At 41.5% G+C, this 20,921-nt stretch overlaps 1 long non-coding RNA gene across 3 annotated transcripts; it reads left to right on the forward strand.

Annotated features, from left to right (window-relative positions):
• Nucleotides 1-296: 296 nt before the first annotated feature.
• LOC138787380 (uncharacterized) lies at nt 297-19,057 on the forward strand. Of its 3 annotated transcripts, none has more exons than XR_011362361.1 (3): nt 297-510; nt 16,247-16,344; nt 18,783-19,057. It is a non-coding gene; the product is annotated as an uncharacterized lncRNA (long non-coding RNA). The 3 variants fall into 3 exon arrangements; XR_011362360.1 differs by lacking the exon at nt 297-510 and adding an exon at nt 12,112-12,220 and having other exon boundaries at nt 16,247-16,366; XR_011362359.1 differs by lacking the exon at nt 297-510 and adding an exon at nt 12,112-12,220.
• The last annotated feature ends 1,864 nt before the right edge of the window (nt 19,058-20,921 follow it).

Raw genomic sequence — 20,921 nt, forward strand, 5'->3', positions numbered from 1 at the left:
CATGCGCCACCCACTGACACCTCCACTCCTCCTAGCCCTTTATCCCTTCTTCTAGAAAACTTTGCAGGACGTGCCCTTTTTTTGCACTTGTTTATTTAATATAATGTTGCAGAGATTTCAGCTTCTTACATGCCTAGATGTGGATTCATAGGTTTTAGCATGATATAGGTTTGATGCATTAACATTTTGCAGCAAGTGAAGGTGCTTAGTACTCCTCCTGTAATCCTGCAGATATATATGACAAAGGGAAAGCACTGAGGAGGGTAGATACAGGAGGTTGGGAGCAGATAGAGGAGCTGCCATGCTTACTAGCTCTAAGATGTCTGAAGACTCCAGGAGGATGCAGAGTCATGTCTTTCTGCTGCACTGGGACCTGTACACTTATATAGAGGATACACTCATATAGACTGTACACTTACATAGAGGAGAGCTGGGACTGAATGTGCACTGGCTTTTCCCTTGGTTTTAGGTGCTATGAATGAAGTTAGGAGCAACTATGTGTTCTAAAAGGTATGCGGTTAAAGGTAATGTGTTATAAATCTCGGCATCAGATTCACATACTGTATGAGAGCTCTTCTGTCCATAATGAAGAATATAAGAATAGTCATTGGAAATTGCCCCTAAATTATTATTATTATTATTATTATTATTATTATTATTATTATATTATTATTATTACCTTATTTATTTGTATTATTTATGTTTAAAGTACCTCATTGGATCATTGATTAACTATAAGAAATAATATTATGTATAAAAACTAGGGCTCTGTAGGGTGTATACTGCATAAGGCCAGTTCCACACACATATACAGTCTTAGGCTATGTTCACACAACGTAAGTTGCGCGGTAATCACGGTTGTTGTCGCAACGGCTGTGATTAGTGCGGTACTTACATTGTGCTGTAGGCTGAGGGAATCCCGTCTGGAGTGTATACACATAGTATACAGTCCGGCCGGGATCTCTAGCGGCGCCGTAGAAAACTGATAAAAAACCCTGTCAGTGCACACAATAGAGCGAGCGGCTCCGGCCGTATGCTCCATTGTGTGCAGTGGGGAGTTCTGATGCGGGCGTGCACTGATGCGCCCCCATCAGAACTCAGCGGTGCTAAAGATTATCCAGCCAGTACTTCAGTACCGGCCAGGATGGTCTTTTCTTAGACCAGCCGGTCTCTTACAGTGTATGAACCTAGCCTCAATATTACATCTGCATTTTTGTCCTGTAAATAGAAAAAATGTATGTCCTGTGAAATTAAAGGCACATGGAGGTACAGTATGGAGCCCTAGACTTATTAAAGGGGTATTCCACTCAAATATAACTTTTAATATGTGGCTGCCCATGGTGAACTTAACAATTAATTCCATACGTGTTATTATCTATTCAGTCTCCTTTAAGTTATTAGCTGCTGCTCTCTGCTCTCTGCACAACAAAAACACAAAAATCTGTGTGTAAGCCTTTCTCTCTGTCTCCCCCTCCTCTCCCTCCCTTCTGAGACAGCTGATGTAAACAAGTCCCTGACTGGCTTTATCTGCAACATTGTAGTATTTTTGTAATCCTGGGAGGGTTAAAGGGGTTGTCCGGCGATAAAAAATTATTCACAGAATAACACACATTACAAAGTTATACAACTTTGTAATGTATGTTATGTCTGTGAATGGCCCCCTTCCCCGTGTTTCCCCCCACCCACGCTAGACCCGGAAGTGTGGTGCATTATACTCACCGCATCTCGTGTCGTCCACGGTCTCTGATCGTCAGCAGTGACGTCTTCTTCGGGAGGCCGGCGGATCTTCCCGAGTGCCGGCCACCCTCTGCAGCGTCATCCGAAGCTCAGCCGCGATTGGCTGAGCATAACTGTGCTCAGCCAATCGCGGCTGAGTGGCTGATGACGCGGCCACGTCATCAGCTGCTCAGCCGCGATTGGCTGAGCACAGTTATGCTCAGCCAATCGCGGCTGAGCTTCGGATGACGCTGCAGAGGGCGGCCGGCACTCGGGAAGATCCGCTGGACTCCCGAAGAAGACGTCACTGCTGAGGATCGGAGACCGTGGTCGGCACGTGACAGGTAATGTATAGCGCACCACACTTCCGGGTACACGGGTGGGGGTGGTGGGACACGGGGAAGGGGGCCATTCACAGACATAACATACATTACAAAGTTGTATAACTTTGTAATGTGTGTTATTCTGTGAATAATTTTTTATCGCCGGACAACCCCTTTAATGACAGTGAGTTCATTAGCAATTTGACCTCAGAAGCTACAATGTTGCAGATAAAGCCAGTCAGGGACTTGTTTATATCAGCTGTCTCAGAAAGGAGGAGGGGGAGACAGAGAGGAAGGCTCACACACAGATTTTTGTGTCTTCAACAGAAAGCAGCAGCTCAGAACTGGGGAAAGCAGACTGAATAGATAATAACAAATATGGAATTAATGGTTAGTTTCACAATGGGCAGCAGCATATCAAAGTTATGTTTGAGTGGTACACCCCTTTAACATTTCTTCTTTTTGCTGTAAGAATGATACATAACAGTTATATTCCCTATAGATCCAGTATAAAGGGTGCAATATTATTTGTATATAAATAAAAAGAAAATCTTCTTATCATTAGTCACTTAAAAGTCCTGTGATAATATGAAAAGCACATGATGCAGATCAGATACTTTAAAGCTAGATTCACATTTGCATTGTTAGTCTCTGGTACACAGTAGCAGCCAGTCCGGAACAATTGACACTGGCGGAGTGTGTCAGAGTGTTTAACAGGGTCACTTGGGTTTTCCGCTCCTATCCATCCAGGACAAAACTGGACAAAAAACTATTGCTAATGCATGTAGGGTTTTTTTTTCCCCTGAAAGGGGTACTCCGGCGCTGATAAAAAAACAAAACAAAACTGAGTCTGTCTCCGTTTGAATTTCCCGCTGTTTGAAGGTCCCTGAAGCTCCAGTTGGTGGCTTTATTTTTTTTACTTCCTGGTGGGGGGTTGTCTCCTGTGATGTCTTTGTCTCCTGTGATCAGAGCTGAGCAACCTGAGACATCTGACAAAGAGAGGTTGGCTTAACAGGGCTTAGACCCGCCTCCCTCTTGATGACGTCATTGTCACAAAATGGCTTCCACAGAGCAGCGTGGGGTCAACAGTCATTAGGTAAGATTGAGTTTACTTCACTTCCTGGTGGGGGGGTTGAGGGGGGGGGGGGAGATAGGGAAGAGGGACAGATAGGTGATTGAAGCATATTACAAAGTTATATACTGCTTACATGGTGACACAGCTTAGTAAGTGGTTACAGTACCTTACTGTAGTTGTCTGAGGCTGCAATCAGAAAAAAAAAAATGTTTTTTTTTTCATAGCGGTGTGGCCAAGGACTTCAATGCACTTGACTGCCCAGGCCCTGCCTCTATGACACTTCAGAGCGATAATAAGAATACTTTTTTATAATATTGCAGCTTTAGAGAACTACATTACAGACCTGTAGCCTTGCTGCATACATAACTATGTAGCTATGTAAGCAGTTTGGAACATTTGTTTTTAGCCGACTACTTCCCTTTAAAGTGTTCATGAAAGATGCGACTGAGCGGTGCTAACCACACTTTATTTGCTGTACTTGCTGCAAAATCACAATGTTAGGCTGTGAACCACGAGCAGTTACCACAGCACCCTTGCAGTGACCTGTAAAATGATGATCATTACATCCACAATAACCTGCACATGTAATTTTTTTTGAGGACTAAATTCTTCTATGTTACAGACTGTTCAAAAACATAGGCAACACTGCTTCAGCCGCTGATCTGTGTATTTAAAGTTTTAGCAGTAGCTGTTGGACGATTCTTTATAATACATAGCACAGGGCTGCAGGACTTTTTTTTTTTTTTTTAATATAAAATAGAGGTTCTTTAGCAGCCTGGGTTTGTATTAAACAGGGCTGTGGCCCAGCAGCTTCAATGGAAATCAATACAATAGATGTAAATGGGGCTTTTCCGGTTATAGGGAAGCTAACAGCAAGTTAGAAGATTTTAATATGTTATCTTCCCATATGTATGGGATGATGAGAATGAAAGTTTTTGTAAAATCTTCAGTTTAATTAATATTTAAATTGGGATATGTGGTGCACTGTGGGTGGGACTACCACCCTTAGTGCTCAGATCCAGCCCACCGACCCCTCCTGATAAATATGGAGGTGATGCTCTGCAGTCACGTCACTCTGCCCTCATCACTACAGAGCACTGGGTGTAAGCAGCGAGGCTTAAACTAGTCATGTGTCACCTTCCCACTATTACAGAGCCCTGGGTGAATATTGATGAGTAGGGGTCAGCGGGAAGGGGAGGGGTATGTTTGCACTGAAGGTAATATTTTCAACAAACCACTTAACTTACATAATAAGGAAACAGAAAATTATAAGAAAATGATGCTGAGGTAAGAAAGTTACTTTCATTCTCGGCATCCCATACGGTATGGAAACATAACAGCAGGTTAGAGGCCTGTTGTGGCCTCTTCTAGTGTGTCTCTTCTCCCAGTTTGAGGGCATTATACTGTATGTTAAAGGAGGCACCATACTGTGTGGGTAGACTTAGACTGTGTCCGTAAAGGGGGTTTATGCGGGCAAGTTGGGCTTGCTTTCCCTGCAGAATATATGAACACAGTCCTTGTATACATTTTGGTCCTATGCCCTGTTGATTGTGATAGCACTGGTGGTGTTGGGGGTGGGGGTTGTTTGTCACCAAAAGCAGAATCCACACAGGGTGCCATCTACCTTAAGGCTGGCCATGGACAGTTACCATGCTGAACATTGGAGACCTAGGAAGACCCATTTTTACGACTTAAGGCCCTATTACACATAGTGATGATCGCCCGTACTTGGCTGATTACCAACTGATCTGGCCACAGATTGCTTGGTGTAATAGGGCTTGTCCAAAAGCAACGATCAGCCAATATGCAGGATTTTGGCTGATCGTTGTCTTTGAACATGTTCAGAAAGAACAACAACGATAGTGACGGTCTGCTGCCCATCTCTCCGTGCAATAGGAGTGGCAGCAGCTGACCTCCGCTATCTTCTATGGGCCAATCGCTTAGGCAGCCCCTCCTGCTGCTCCCCGTAGCCCCTCTGCCTCTCCACACTCGCTGTTGGTGCGTGTAATAGCACAGACAGCGAGTGGGGAATGAGTAGAAAGCGAGTGATAACCTGACAGGTCGGCGCTCGCTTGCACCTTAATATCAGGCCATGTAATACGGTCTTTACTCTCATGTGAGGCCGGTATTTTTGGGAAAAATGATAAATGATCTATCCTAATGCATGCTAGGAACAGTGCTAATCTCTCCAGAAGTCTTTTTCCTATACACCCAGCAACACCCTCATATGTAGCTCATTTAATACTGCAGGAGTCCAATGTGGCTACCTGTGCAGGGGTACCAGCACCCACGACACCAGCTCTTTTGCTAAACTACTGTATGTGTCCACAAGCTTTAGAAATGTTAGTGTTTTTGTAGAAAGTCCATTAAATGTGGGTCATAGTGGGACAATTTGCCATTACATCTTTGGGGACCAGAGGAAGATAATTACCTGGAAAATAATGTTTCTTTTCAGTATAACCTGGTGCTCTCTGCTGACATCTCTGGCCAAAACAGGAACTGTCCAGAGCAGGAAAGGTTTTCTATGGGGATTTGCTACTGCTCCGGACAGTGATGTCAGCATAGAGCACTGTGTCAGACTTAAAAGAAAACAACATACAGCAGTTGATAAGTATGGGAAGACTTGAGATTTTCAAATGGAAGTAAATTACAAATCTATAAATTTTTGTGAAACCAGTTGATTTGAAAGAAAAAGAAAATAGCTGGAGTACCCCTTTAAATATAGATAATTCAAAATTTTACATTCTCCGGAGAAACATGGATTTTGTTAATAGCAGGTGATGTATAGGACTTTCCGTTATTTATTAATTATTATTTGCATGTGTTATTTTAATACAAGCAATAGATTTTATGAATACAGAATTTGAATGCATTGTCCAGAGAAAAAAAATATAAAGAAGCGTCTAGGGTGGCTGTAAAATAAAAAATAAAAAAAAAAACATAGCATTACCTTGTGCTATTCCTGCTGCCCAGAGCTTCCTCTTTTTATCTGAATCTGAAGAATAAAACGCCTGAGGAAGAGGCCGGTCCGGCCTTGTAACGTGTAGTATGTATTGAAGTGGAAGTTATCTGACTTTTTTGTCTGAACAAACAGTGATCACTCAGCCATTGTTGAGACTGAGATTATAAAAACCCTGAGCAGCAATACTGATGACGTGAAACAGGACTGCCAGGGATATCTGTGACAGGTGGGTACATGTTTTTATGTTTACTACCACCCTGATTAGGTGGATGTAAAACATTTTTCTTTGGACTATCACCTTGAAAAACTACCATATTTCTGCCCATGTACTCCATTTATGGAAAAAATACCATATATTAGTAATATGGCTTGTTTCAATGAACAGTGCTGTAGTAACAAAGTGAGGGTCTGTTAGCACGGCACAGATGGCTTAGGCTAGGTTTACACTGCAATCTGTTTAATGGATCCATCTTTGGTTACTTTTAACGCACAGAAAGACACGGTCAACTACATTTCTGTGTATGCTAAAAAAAGTGGATGGAAAAAGTCAATGGAAAAACAGATTTAAATGGAAGCACACAATTGCATCTGTATTTTTCCCCATAAAACAGATGTGTAAATGGACTGCAAAAACGCAGCATGAATCCAGCCTTAGGCCATGTTCACACAACGTATATTTTTGTAAAATTAAGGCCATTGTTGCCAATTGCAACAACGGCCGGGATTATTACCAAAATATATGTTACTTGCCGTCTATGGAATCCCGGCCGGAGTGTATACACATAGTATACACTCCGTCCGGGATCCCTAGCGGCGCCGCAAAAAACGTACATGAATAGCGGCTGCAGAAAACCCTGTCAGTGCACACTATGGAGCATGCGGCTTCGGCCGCAAGCTCCATTGTGTGCAGTGGAGAGTTTTGATGCGGGCGCGCACGGATGCGCCTGTATCAGAACTCAGTGGCCCTAAAGATCATCTGGCCGGTACTGCAGTACTGGCCGGGATGATCTTTTCTGAGACCGGCCGTTCTGTGACCCAGCCGGGTCATGGAACGGCCTGTCTCTTACTACGTGTGACCATAGCCTTAGAAAAATATCAAGTTGTAGGCATACATTGACTTGTAAAGTCTCCGAAGTGTGTATATATATTATATAGTGTGTATATATAGCTGTGTAGTGTATTTACGTAGTGTACAGGAGACTAGGGGTCATATGGGACGTGAACCTAAAGGTCATTTTTGGTGCAGGTCAATAAATACCTTAACCTCTTGCAAACCCCCTTGCATGTCACCTTCTATTTGTCTGAGAAATAACATAAGGTTGCCGATTAACACGAGGCACTCTAGTCAGTAACTTTACTACTGGCATTACACTCGTGTTTAACTGATTTTCCTCTATTGTAGTTAAGAGAGAAAAGGTGTCAGGAAACACCATATGTAAAGAAGGCTAGCAACTAGCACCACACAGAAAGGCAGAGTGGTGTTAATATGTGGTTCTTACATGTCTTTTTCAGATGCCTGGATCTGTACACTTATACTTATGTATTAATATTTTTTTTTTCTTGCAAAATATTTTATACTCATCATGGATGGAATTTTTAGGAAAGTACTTGCATTGTACCTGCACCCATGGGCAGGCCAAAAAATTTGTGTTTTATACTGTATTACACTGTAGCATTGGATGCCCTGATACCAGCAATTTTTTTTTTACTTTCCTGACGAGCCCTTTAGTTCCTGATAACTTTTCGGTAGACTATCTGTAATTTTTAATGAATTTACTGTGCTTGTCTCTGGGCGTGTGAATAAGAGCTTTATGATCCTAGCCCTCTGAATATGATTCAAGCCTCCTAATCAGATTCCCTGAGCTTAGCATTTATACAACATTTTACAATAAAGTTCTGACTATTTAGTGAAAAGTTAAAAAGGTAAAAAGATAAACCAATGAATAATATACCTATATCTCAGGAATAAGGAATAGCAATAAGGAATAATAATAATAATAATAATAAGGAATAGGAATAGCTTGAAAGTAGAAACAGTATTGGATAGAGTCAAGTCACCCGAGGCTTTAAGGTGGACTGAATACAGGTCCTCTTTAAAGAGGTATTCCCCCGCATAGTTACTGGAATAATACGGTATGCCACAGTCGCATTTCATACAATATAGCCAGATTTGTTGCTTTTGGTTCTCGTGTCTTACTGATGTTTCTAGAAAAGTGCAAACCAATCAGTTTGACAAACTCATTGATAACCCTCCAAGCAGGTCAATCTCTGCTTGGTACACATACTTTAAGTTGAATGATATCCTCTCTAAAAAAAAAAAATATTTGGGTAATAAGTCCAATAGGTCCAAGTGGGTAGACAATTATGATGCCTTCCAACATGCTTTAAAACAATGGAATGACTTTAAAATGTATGTTAAGAATGAGAGGTGGCGGGAGACGCAATTGAAATTGATACATACAGCCATTAACGCTTTTAGGGTATGTGCACACTAAGGAATTCTCGCAGATAACTTGCTGCAGATTCCGCCGCTCACCCCCGCACGCTCCAGCATGACTCTCTGCCCGTGCCATAGACTCCATTCTATGCTCGGACTCGTAGGGCACTGCAACAGGGATGAGACGGGGATCCTGCGCTGCTGTCCGGTCGGTATCAGTCAGGGCAAGTAGATGGTGGGTCAGCTGCTGGTTTAACCTCCCGTCCATAGACTTGCCCATATAAGACAACCAAAGCCACCCCCCCCCCCCCCCCCCCCCCCCCCCCGGCTCGCTAGCCTGTGGACTTATGGTATTGTCTAAAGCTGCTAGAAGAAAGTTGGGGACTGCTGGACCAAGAGATTGCAGGGGTCCAACAACTGGGACCGCAGAAATCCCGAAGTTCTATTCATTATTTATGGAGGCACCGAATACGGGAATACCTCCTTGATAGGCAAAAATGTGCTAATGGACTAATAAAAATTCCAAGTGTTTGAAATATTACACACAGAGATTGTATCCTCGTACCATTACAGCTCAGTAAGCTTGTAGATTACAGCGACTCTGAACCCACAATCTGACCCCCCCAAACTGCTTGTACCTTCAGATAGCTGCTTTTAATCCAAGATCTGTCCTGGAGTCCTTTCGGCAGGTGATGCAGTTATTGTCCTAAAAAACAACTTTTTAAACTTGCAGCCCTGTGCCTAACGGCCGGGACTTACAATGTTTATGCATAGGCTGGCACAACCTCTCTGTCTCTCCTCCCCGCCCTCCTCATCATTAGGAATGCTCCAGGCAGATTGTCTCCTATTCCTCAGCTGTGTGAATACTGTACATGGGCTGGATCGTTAAGGCACCTATGCAATGTTCAGACAGGAGAAAATGTTCCAGTGGCATTCCTAATGATAAAGAGAGTAGGGAGGAGGAACACAGGGGTGGTTTAAAGTTAGAGCACAGATATTTTAAGCCCCGGCCGTTAGGCACGGGGCTGCAAGTTTAAAAGTAGTTTTTTAGGACAATAATCCCATCACCTGCCGAACGGACCCCAGGACAGATCTTAGATTAAAAGCAGGTATCTGAAGGTACAAGTGGTTTTGGGGTGGTCAGATTGTGGGTACTTCCATATTACTATGTATAAATTTTAATGCTGTACAAAATAGTACTTTGTTTAATATGTTAGTTCATTCTTTCTGGGATTTCCTATCTGCTCTTTAAAATTGTGTTATTGGCTCCAAAGTGTCTCTAGGAACAGACTGTGGATTGACAATACCAGTACAATCAGCTTTAAGTGAGAAATACCTGCTCAGTAACATTAACATGACCAACAGGTAAAGTGAGTACTATTGATGATCTTATTACATCGCCACCTGGCAGGAAAAATAAGTGTAAGGCTGTCTTCAGAATGACCGAAACCAAACCCCATGTCTTTCCCCAAAGCTCAATTAGGCTAAATAGGCTATTGGTTAAGAAATTTGAATATGTTTTCAAAATTGTTTGGAACGCATTGCGAATGTGAATGTAGGACATTTCCTATAGAGTGACTTTGACATAGGACCAGAGGTCTTGTGGGGTGTTTTGGGAAACTTTCCAAAAATGTAAGTACCTGCCAAAAGTGGTAAAAAGGGTCCGGAGTACCTCATCTGGTAACATCCCACAGATGATGTGCAGTAGCACATATTGCTAAAGAAGGGTTGGTTAGGATAGAAAGATGTGGGTACTCACAGGGCATCGCAGCTGGCAGCATATAGGGCTGTGTAGCCAAAGACCAGTCCAAGCATCTGTACTGACCCTGCCCACTGCCAAAAGCACATACAATGGGGATGTGTGCATCAGAATTGGATCATTAAGCAATGGAAAAAGGTGGTCTGGTTTGTCCATTCATCATTTAGATGGCAGGGTGCATGTGCATCACTTGCCTGGGGAGAAACTAGTAACAGAATGCACTATGGGAAGCAGATAAGCTGGCAGACATAGTGTGATGCTTTGAGCATTGTAATTTGAGGAAGCCTTTGGTCCTGGCATATATGTGGATGGTGTTAACATTGTTGAAGACAAAGTACATCCCTAATGACAGTGTCATTTGTCAGCTGGATAATACTGCGGCCACAATGCAAAAATTGTTCAGGAATGGTATGATGAACATGACAAAGTGTCCACAGTGTTGATTTTGTCTCCAAATTCCCCATATTTCAATTTGATTAATCATCTGTGGGATGTTCTAAAAAAACTAGCTATGGAGCCCAAACATTACGATTCACAAGTCTTAAAGGATCTACTGCTATTGTTTTAGAACCACAGAACACCTTCAGAGATCTTATGGCACCCATGCCTCAGTGGGTCAAATTTGAGGAGTACCTTTCATTAGAAAAAATGTTTGACGTGCCACAGAGACATGTGAAAGGTTTGGATAAGTCAGGGTGTTCCGCCCGCGAACGAGCTGGAAGAAGTCCATGCTGCTGTGCGTTCCTCTCCCCACTTTGGGTCCGTCCAGCCTGAACAGCCCCATAAACTTACATTATGCGGCTGTCCAGGTCACATAACACAGAGCCAAGAGAGAATATGCCACGCACAGACTTCTTTCAGCTTATTCTCCTGATTGGTTGCGGTCTCAACACTCATACCTTGAAGAAGTCCATGCTGCTGTGCCTTCCTCTCTCTACTCTGTGTCCGTCCAGCCTGAACAGCCCCATAGACTTACATTATGCAGCCGTCCATGTCACATAACACAGAGCCAAGAGAGAATGCGCTGCACACAGACGTCTCCCATCTTGTTCTCCTGATTGGTTGCGGTCTGAACACTCAGACCCTGACCGATCAAATTTTTTGACATGTTTAAAAGTTTTTTCTCATGGCAGATACTTTTTAACTTAACATGTATTCTTTTTTTAAACAAATTCATGCCAAAATGACACCCTTTTAACATACAATTTATCTGCAAAAACAGAAGCTTATGGATACTGTGGAGCATATGTCCATATAGCCTTTTTGTTGCACAGATGCATATGTCTGACGTAAGCTAAAAATGTGTTTTGAACAGAGCCCTGTTATGCCTAGGACCATCTGCTGGATGCTTTTCATTCAGTTCCCAGTGCTCTTTGACATTGAGAATCTACTAAAGAAGGGAACCTGGTAGACTCATGTAAAGTCAATGGAGGGAAAACGTAACATATCAAAGTGATCATAACAGATCCTAATGAATCTGTAATAGATTCTGGAAATATCTGGACCCATACTGTGTCTTTTCCAGTTTATGCTATATAATGTAATCTTCATATCACTTGTATTAACTTAGACTGATTTACACACATAAACCGTGTTCCGTTGAAAATAAAATAGTGCCTTATATTAATTTTTACTCAAAAACAGGCACCATGGGGGAGATTTATCAGACTGGTGTAAAGTAGAATTGTCTTAGTTGCCCCTAGCAACCAATCAGATTCCACCTTTCATTCCTCACAGATTCTTTGAAAAATGAAAGGTGGAATCTGATTGGTTGCTAGGGCAACTAAGACAATTCTACTTTACACCAGTTTGATAAATCTCCCTCTTTGTCTTATTTTATGGGTACATCTTATTTCTCTTGAGACGTGCAGCAGGTAATGCAGAGGACATGGAGGCCATGGACCAAGCTGCCTATGGCTCTGGCAGTGAAGTTCCACGAGGAGACTAGGTGAGTCCTGGGTGGCGGCGGATGGCAGTGGGCAGCCTTACTTTCAGGGGGGCCTTACTTTGGGGGGGTGACCTAGATTAGGGTAGGGGTGCTTTATTTTCGGGGGGGGGGGGGGGGGGCGCTTACTTTAGGCTAGAGGTTAAGATAGTTGGGGTGTCTTATTTTAGGAGGGCCTCTTATTTTCGGGAAACACGGTAGCAGAATAGATCATTATCGACCTATCGCTGCTTAAAAGTACCATAATGCTTGGAGGGCAGTTAGAAGGCCATCAATATAAAAGTCGTGGAAAATCCCTTGAAGAAAACATGTTGTGAACAAGTCTTGTAATTTTTACATTAATGCATATGACCCAACCCATTTGGCCACAGACAATCAGTAGTGTAATTAGGCAAAATGACTCATTGATTGACAGTTATCAGTCAGCATTCTTCTAATAGCTGAACATGCTTGTAATCCCTACACAGAGTTAGTAGCACACAGGCGGCAGTGGTGCCAGTGATCTCCAGGGGCAAAAAAAGTTTAGACAAGGGACTCTACTAATGGACCCATAAATCCAGCTCTTGGGTGAGGTCCTCTCAGGTTGCAGACATAAGATTGATGGTGATTCACCGTGGTAGGAGAGCAAACAAGAACCTGAACTAACATGTAGCCAGTTTATTCTACAGATGAGTACGCCAGGTTGCATACTGCAGATACCAATATAAAGCACAGAATTCATTTCCTGATCATTCATCTTGTATCAAAAATACTAAAGAGATGCAAATATTATCATATTGTCCGATGGTGCAGGAAGACATGCAAAGATCAATCACTGAGCTATAGGACCTACAGGATATCACTGATAAGTGCAGAAGTTACATCCAAAGCTGAATGCTATAGCAGGTTTACATAAACACATCCTTTAAATGTACATGTAAGAGCAACACTTACATCTAAAATTTCACAAAAACATGCAAACAGTACGGAATTTCACCCTTTAGCAAAACCGTTCCATGTACGTCAGGTCTGACTTGGTGTTAGCTGGTCAGCCTTTTTTTGTTGGCTTTCAAAATTTCACACACATTTATAACTATTCCCCCAACAATCAGGATATGTTCCCACACCGGTTTTCCGGCAGTTTTTTTGAGCCCCAAATAATTAGTCAAAAGCCATTTGGTCGTTTTTTGTTTTTTTTTTGGTCTGTTTTTAGGACAACTATAATAAAGCTGCTTAGTTATGGAGGTCCAGTGCATTTATATGGCCCTTTTACACATGCCAATGCTGTGCCATATGCAAGCTCTGATCCACAAGATCGATGCTTTCTTTCATAGTCTTTACAAGGCTCAAAAAATCGTAAATGGTTATGTGTAGCTGACTATAATGCAGTTAATAGGCTGCACAAAATACGCGTTTGTGCGGCCTATAACTTCACCATAGTCAGCCGCACATTCCCGTTTACACTGTAAGGGTATGTTCACACTGCAGAATACGTGCGGAGAGTTCAAGCAGATTCTGCCAGGTGGCCTCCACTTGAAGTTGCGCCCGTCCCATAGACTCGATGATAACTGCCAGCAGATTGCGCCATCCACCCAAAGAATTGACATGTCAATTCTCTAGGCGGACTGCAGAATCCACCGGCAAATATCATCAAGTCTATGGGACGGGCGTAACTTCAAGCAGAGACTGCCCGGCGGAATCCACTTGAACTCTCCGCACGTATTCTGCAGTGTAAACGTAACCTAAGATATGTGGATGATTTATAAGTATTTAAATAACTACAGAAAAGATGCAATCAGCCAACAACAAGAGATTTCTCGTACATTTATCACTGGTCCTTCTACATGGGCCAGTTATCGGCAGTGAACATACCTGCTAACCCGTGTAAAAGGACCCTTACACAAAGCCTCATACATTTTTTTTTTTCAAGTTGGCAAGAGCAGTGTAAACCCTCAGAGCTTTGCACAAAAATGTGTTACTTTTGTATGCTAAAAACAGACTAAAAAATGATCATCTATTCCCTCCACACTGTTCATATGACCTGTAATATAAGACGTGAAATACACAACTTGACAAAACAGACAAAACAAAAAGGACAATTGACTTTTCACAGTTTGCGATTATTTCAAGGCAGTGCAGACAATGTATAACATATGTCCCAGGCACACCGGTTTCAGTTGAGGAGCGCCTTTAAGGAATGTTGACTGCAGTAGGGTAGATATGCTGATCTATGAACAAATTGGTATGTGGGGTATTTGGGGGAGGTGGGTAATACACTTTGTTATGAAGTTTTAATTATTTATGGTATTTTTGAGACATGGTTTATTTTTATCCTGTTTATGTGTTGTACTTCTTTAGGCAATGTTCTAAGTACTAACAACAGCCGTTCTTTAGAAAACGGCCATTGTTTAGAGCTAAACCATGGCTGTTGTTGTCAAACTACAGCCGGAATTATTAATTATGAACATTAATTCCGGACATGGTTTTACAACAATGGCAATTGTTTGTGCTCATCTGTACATAGTGGGAATAAAAAACGAATTAAAAAAAGGACGTAAAAACAGATGCATTTGTTTTGATCTGTTTTTCCATTGACTTCCATTTTAAAAAAAAAGTATTGTCCTAATTGTAATTATTATTTTTCTGGAAGATGTTCTTTATTTTATCTTGATCACAATAAAATATTTGTTTGTATCAAAACGCATCAATTTTTTTTAGCATACACAAAAACGGGGTCGAACACATTTTTGTGTGCATTAAAAAAAACGATGTGTTTTGATCCGTTCTTTTCATAATGGAAGTCAATGGAAAAATGGATCAAAATGCAACAATTTTTCCATCCGTTTTTTCATCAGTTTTTGGATGGATGGAAAAAAAACGTAGTGTAAACCCAGCCTTTTTTTTTCTTAAATAAAAGGTAGTATGATCAGCATGATACTAACAAAATAATTCTTCCACATGACCAAGAATCTACAGCACATTTATAAAGCAGGTAGTCACTTCAAATGCTTCACCCTCCATTGAGAATTTTTATTGTAAAAACTCATGGAATCAAAGATAAAACCACAATTCTATAGTCCCAATGTTTGGCTCCAGCTGGGATCTTTATTAGTGATGTGAGAACTTGCCGAATGTTTGGGTTTGGATGAACCTGAATGATAAACATTTTACTCACGTTTCCTAGAGTCCTGGAAAACATGAATACAGCCATAGGCCATGTTCACATTCTGTATGATTCTGTGGTTTGACACGTCAGTGTTTGATGTGTCAAACAACGGTGATGTCTCAGATATTCATACTGCAGTATCTGCCGGGTGAGCATTACTTTATTTTAATTGGAATGCAGGCACATTGGGGTGTGCTAGCACTCCAATTAGCCATAGAGTACAATGTAAAGTACGGCCGTACTTTACATTGTTAAAACAGGCTATCTTGTGCGGCTGTTATTCACTGAATATATAGAGTGTATACACTACAGCATGATTCCATATCGTGTAATGTTAGGTAATGTGAAAATAAGTAGTGTGAATGTGGCCATAGGCTTTATGCATGTTTTCTTGGTACTCCTAGGGCTGCATTCAACTTTTCTAGCTACCGGGAGTAAAAGGCTGAGCATTTGGCCTCAGCCAAACCCGAACATTTGGCAAGTTTGCTTGCTGTTAATCTATATCATAGTTTGCGTAGTCCAGGGGAAGGCGTGTAGGAGAGTGGCATGCAGCTTGGTTTGTGAGACTAGGTCACCGAGCACAAACCACTCATTTCACATTGAAGTCACATCTATAAATATTGCTATAATGATAGGTATTAGAGCACACCTAAAGACAAATATGAGATATGCCTATTATGTTTAGTTTAAGACTAGATAATACAAGGTGAAATGAATGGAGCCAGCTCTTGGCGTTTCATAAAATAGGCTACCTGTGCTCTCTTCCTAGTCACCTTTTAATATTCACTTGCTGACCACTTTTATTTTTTTTTTTATATCATTGCTCACGGTATAATTGTTGTGCCCTTAAAAACTGAATACATTTAATGCCGAGTGTCTTTCAGGCAATTGGATCCATGATTCATATAGCATACAGAGAAGTGAAGTGTCACCTCTCCTCAAACAAAGGAAGTGCTCAGGATTGTGATAACAGCCTCGGCCCGTGAGTCATAGCTTTGCATTGAGTAAGGTTCCACTTAGTAAAAGTCTTACTACATATTGCATTCTTTCCAGTATTTTGTAAAGTGTAGATTTACCTTTAGCAATCCTACACATAGATTTTAGACAATGCTTTAAAGGGAACCCATCACCAAGAAAACACTACCTAAGCTATCAGCATCACGTTAAAGAGCAGAAGGAGCTGAGCAGATTGATATATTTTTATAGGGAAAAATTCAGTACTTAACTTGTAATTAATTGATGGAAATCTCTGATGTTTCCATGCTAAAGAGTCCAGTCCATTGAGTGACACCGCCCACTGGACTCCTTAACCTAGAACGAGCAGGGATTTCATTCAACAAGTTACAAGTTATTTAACTAAGTGGCTACTTTTATAGTAAATGTTTTCTTGTTTCAAAACATTGCAAAAAGTATTGGTTAAACATCTCCTACCGTTTTATGTACACAGCTCCTGTGCAGACCTATATTTCTGGCTACAAACATGAAAATTAAACTTCTTTGGGTTCCCATTGGGATCTGGAACAATGGGGTGTCATGATCTCTCTCTAAAGCCCTGAATCATCATCAAGTTTTCAGAAAGGTGCAATACATAAGATTAGCATTGCAAGCAATTATAGGGACTGTTGGGAAGTTACAAGTTATACTGAATCTTTCCCCGCAAAGATATATGTGTGTGTGTGTATATATATATATATATATATATATATATATATATATATATATATGTATATATATATGTGTATATATATATATAAATTATATATCTCAATCTGCTCAGCTATTCCTGCTCTATAACCTGATCCTAATAGATTATTCTTGGTGACAGGTTCCCTCTTTTTTTTTTTTTTTTTTTTTTAAGAAAGCCAGCAAGTAACAAAAACATATCAAATTGTCTCGCAGGACAAAGTAAAAAGAGTTGAAACATCAATAAAGACAATGTTCATGGCATTCTTCACTTTTTTGTTTTTTTGGGGGGGTTAAAACATTTAAACAATTTAAGAACAAAAATAGCAAAGTCATATATTTCCAAAAGATGTTTATACTAACTAAAGTACATTCCATCTATGTGCGGGTTATATAGTTACAGAACATAATAAGCACCTGAATGTCCCTATCTGATTAGGTATTCATATCTTGGAAAATTGTTACTCCCCATCCCATAAGAGACAGAAAAGAACTGCACTCCATCCCACCCCTTCCCCCTCCCCTCCAAAATTCCCCCCGAAATTAGAAGCTATTTAAGAATAACTGGAGCGGGTTCCTACATATATGTAAAAGGATAGGCATGGGTAGGCCAGGGGTGTCAATCCAGCGACGCCAGATGAGTTCAAATTTACGTACACTACAGGTTCCCTTTAAATAATGTTTAGGGCTGGGTTCACACTTAAGGTCTTTATACACTTAATACATATGTCCTGGGGTTCAGGCCATCAGTATAAGGTGTATGGGGCTCTCCTGAGACTCCACCAAGAGATGATTTAGGTGGACATAGGCGTGGATTAGGCGTGATGGAAAAATCACTTTAGAAGAAATAAGCCGCCACCAGAGTTGTATTAGAAGGACAGTAGAGATAACTGTTGACCCAATGATCGGTTGTATTCCTTCATAAATAGTTGTTGAAGGTGTATAGCCGCCTTTAGCATGCTCAGGACATCAGTTTGTTGTGCAGTCAAAAAGGGTACAGCAAAACTGCACCATAAACCACATGCAGTTTTCCAAAATTGTTGTTGGCACTTGTTACACTCTCAAGCCATGTCTGCAACATGGCAGTTTTTTTTACCATAGATGTAGGACATGACAAAATGATTACGGAGTAGGACATGACAAAGTGGATACTGTGCACAATCTCCAACTGCCCCAAAAACAAGGAATGGAATGATGGTGGTAATACAGTCACATTTCCACCCTGTACACAGGGGACACTCCACTCAGCAACCACCATTCTTTAGATTGTTGAGAGTCCTGGCAGTTGGACCCCCAAAGATCACACATTTTTGGACCTGTGGGTTGTGGATATAAACAGTTATTGAGAAAACCTCTTAATGCATATGAAATTTTTAGACTGATCTAAGCTGAACACCTTTATTATACTGACTGTACCAAATACATGATTGCATCACAAGGACAGGAATGTGCACCTGATCACGTCGGAGTGTTTTCATATGGGACGGGTTGCTTGTTAAATATTTGTTATAGGATGAGTGGATGGTAAAGATTCATCAATAACCTCTCCATCTTTTTTTGCATTCCATCTTCATTATACTGTAGGAGCCATACTACTTGTCACATCTGCTTGGTCTGAGATTCAAATGACAAGATGCATGTGTATAATCTGGCTGGACCCATCCAACCATTTGTTACCCTCTCGGCCATATAACAAACAAACTGATGAATTTCCTACTTTTTTTTTCTCTTAACCAGGATTACAGAGGTTAAATTCAATGAGAACAGATACTTGGAGGCTCTTCTTGCAGTCTGTCCACAAGTAACCGTGGCATTTCCTATGACGCGTCTGCACACCTAACGTTCTGTCCAAAATTTGAATGCTTAGTCATGAGAAATGTAACCTAAGCCTCTTGTACTTCTATATTTCATGACCAATAAATCTTCTCTCTTTTGCCTCTGACCATGCTGAAGGACGTACATTTTTGTCTGAGAATATCAATGTGTCATGAGAAGATGTTTAAGAATCCGTAGTTGAGATGTGAAGGAATCTAAATACATTTCACATTACAGAGTAGGTAAAAAATAGATGTTAAACTTTGAATAAAACTTTTAAAAACCATTTATAGTAACATTTATTTCTTAGCAAACAGTTCACGTTCTTAGGCTTCATTCACAACAGCGCTAGGTGTTTCCATTCTGCTCCTTTATAACAGCAGAACAATGAGAATTAACAGCAGATGTGTTACATGAAAGACAACAATGATGCCCAACGGACCTGATTGACTTGAATAGTGTCTGCTTATTTACCAGAAAAAAAGTTTTTTGTTATTTCACCTGTATGGTTAATACATTATTTGCAACATCCGTGTCAGGGCCCCAGGGAACAAAGACACAGGACAAGTGGGCCCTATGGCTGACCGCCCTAAGATGACGGCGAGCAACTGGGCAGCGATCCCTGCACTCAAATAAGTGCAAAACACAGACAAGACACAGTACAGGAACAAGGTACAATGACAGTAGAAAAAGCAAAGTCACACAGAAGGACAGAACCAAGAAGGCAGCAAGGAACAAGGGACCAAACCAATGGAGGACAAAAGCCAGAGATGCAACAAGGTAACGGTGGAGCCAAAGCCAGAGATGCAACAAGGTAACGGTGGAGCCAAAGCCAGAGAATGTAGCAAGATGAACTGGGGACAGCGCAAGGAACACTGAACCAAAAGACAAAGAAAGGCAATAAACAAGCAGACAAGCTGAACAAAGCTATCAAGAGCCCAGACTGAAGGGAGGGAGAAGCTTATAAGGGAGCAGAAGTCCCAGACTCCAAGCAGATAGGCTGAGCAGGAGAAACACACAAAGCCAGAGGTGAGCAGACCTGTCAATCACAACACAGCAGACACAATTAGTAAACAGACCACAGCAAGGAAGGTGCAGGGAGAACTAAGAAAACATGGACCGGAACACAGATGACACAAGCAGAGAACACAGTAAAACCAGGAACGGATCATGGCCAAAAGCGCAGTCTTTGGCGCAGAGGTCGAATCTTCGCAGCAGAGGGTGGCACCGATGCCTTTTCAGGAACGATCATGACAATCCGTTTTCCTTTCATCTATGTTCCCACATTTTCAATCTCAAATAAGGTAGAAAATACATCCACAAGCGGTTGTGTGATGTGTGTGCCAATACTCCCGACAACATTGCATGGCTATTGGTGAAGAAATGGGTATGGTTTCTGTGCCCAAAATATAGTGTGTGTTTTTTTTTATTTGATTGACTATCTGCACTTTTCTCTGAATATTCAGAATGGTTGTGACTTCTTTAAAAAAAATAAAAACCTCAGGGGGTGCGAATCAGGCCCAGGGAGTGTAAATATGAGGCTCAGGGGATATAAATCAGGCTTAGGGCATAGGAATCAGGCTCAGGGAGTGTGAATATGAGGCTCAGGGTGTATGAATCAGGCTTAGGGCGTAGGAATCAGGCTCAGGGAGTGTGAATATGAGGCTCAGGGGGGTATGAATCAGGCTTAGGGCGTAGGAATCAGGCTCAGGGAGTGTGAATATGAGGCTCAGGGAGTATGAATCAGGCTTAGGGCATAGGATTCAGTCTCAGGGAGTATGAATTTGAGGCTCAGGGGGTATGAATCAGCCTTAGGGCATAGGAATCAGGCTCAGGGAGTGTGGTTTGGAGGGGCATAAATCAAGCTTACAGGGTGTGAATATGAAGCTGTGGGAGCGTAAATCAGGCTCAATGCAACTATGCATACATGGTCATCCACTCCTGGCCATGCTTTCCTTGGCATCGCCTGGACCAGCTTATTTTTGAAGCCAAAACCAATGGATCCCAATAGATGATAATAGGAGAGAAAATCAGAAATGGAAAATGGTCTTGGCTGCCAGG

Source organism: Dendropsophus ebraccatus, chromosome 3 (genome assembly GCF_027789765.1).
Source record: "Dendropsophus ebraccatus isolate aDenEbr1 chromosome 3, aDenEbr1.pat, whole genome shotgun sequence".
NCBI classification, from domain to species: Eukaryota; Metazoa; Chordata; class Amphibia; order Anura; family Hylidae; genus Dendropsophus; species Dendropsophus ebraccatus.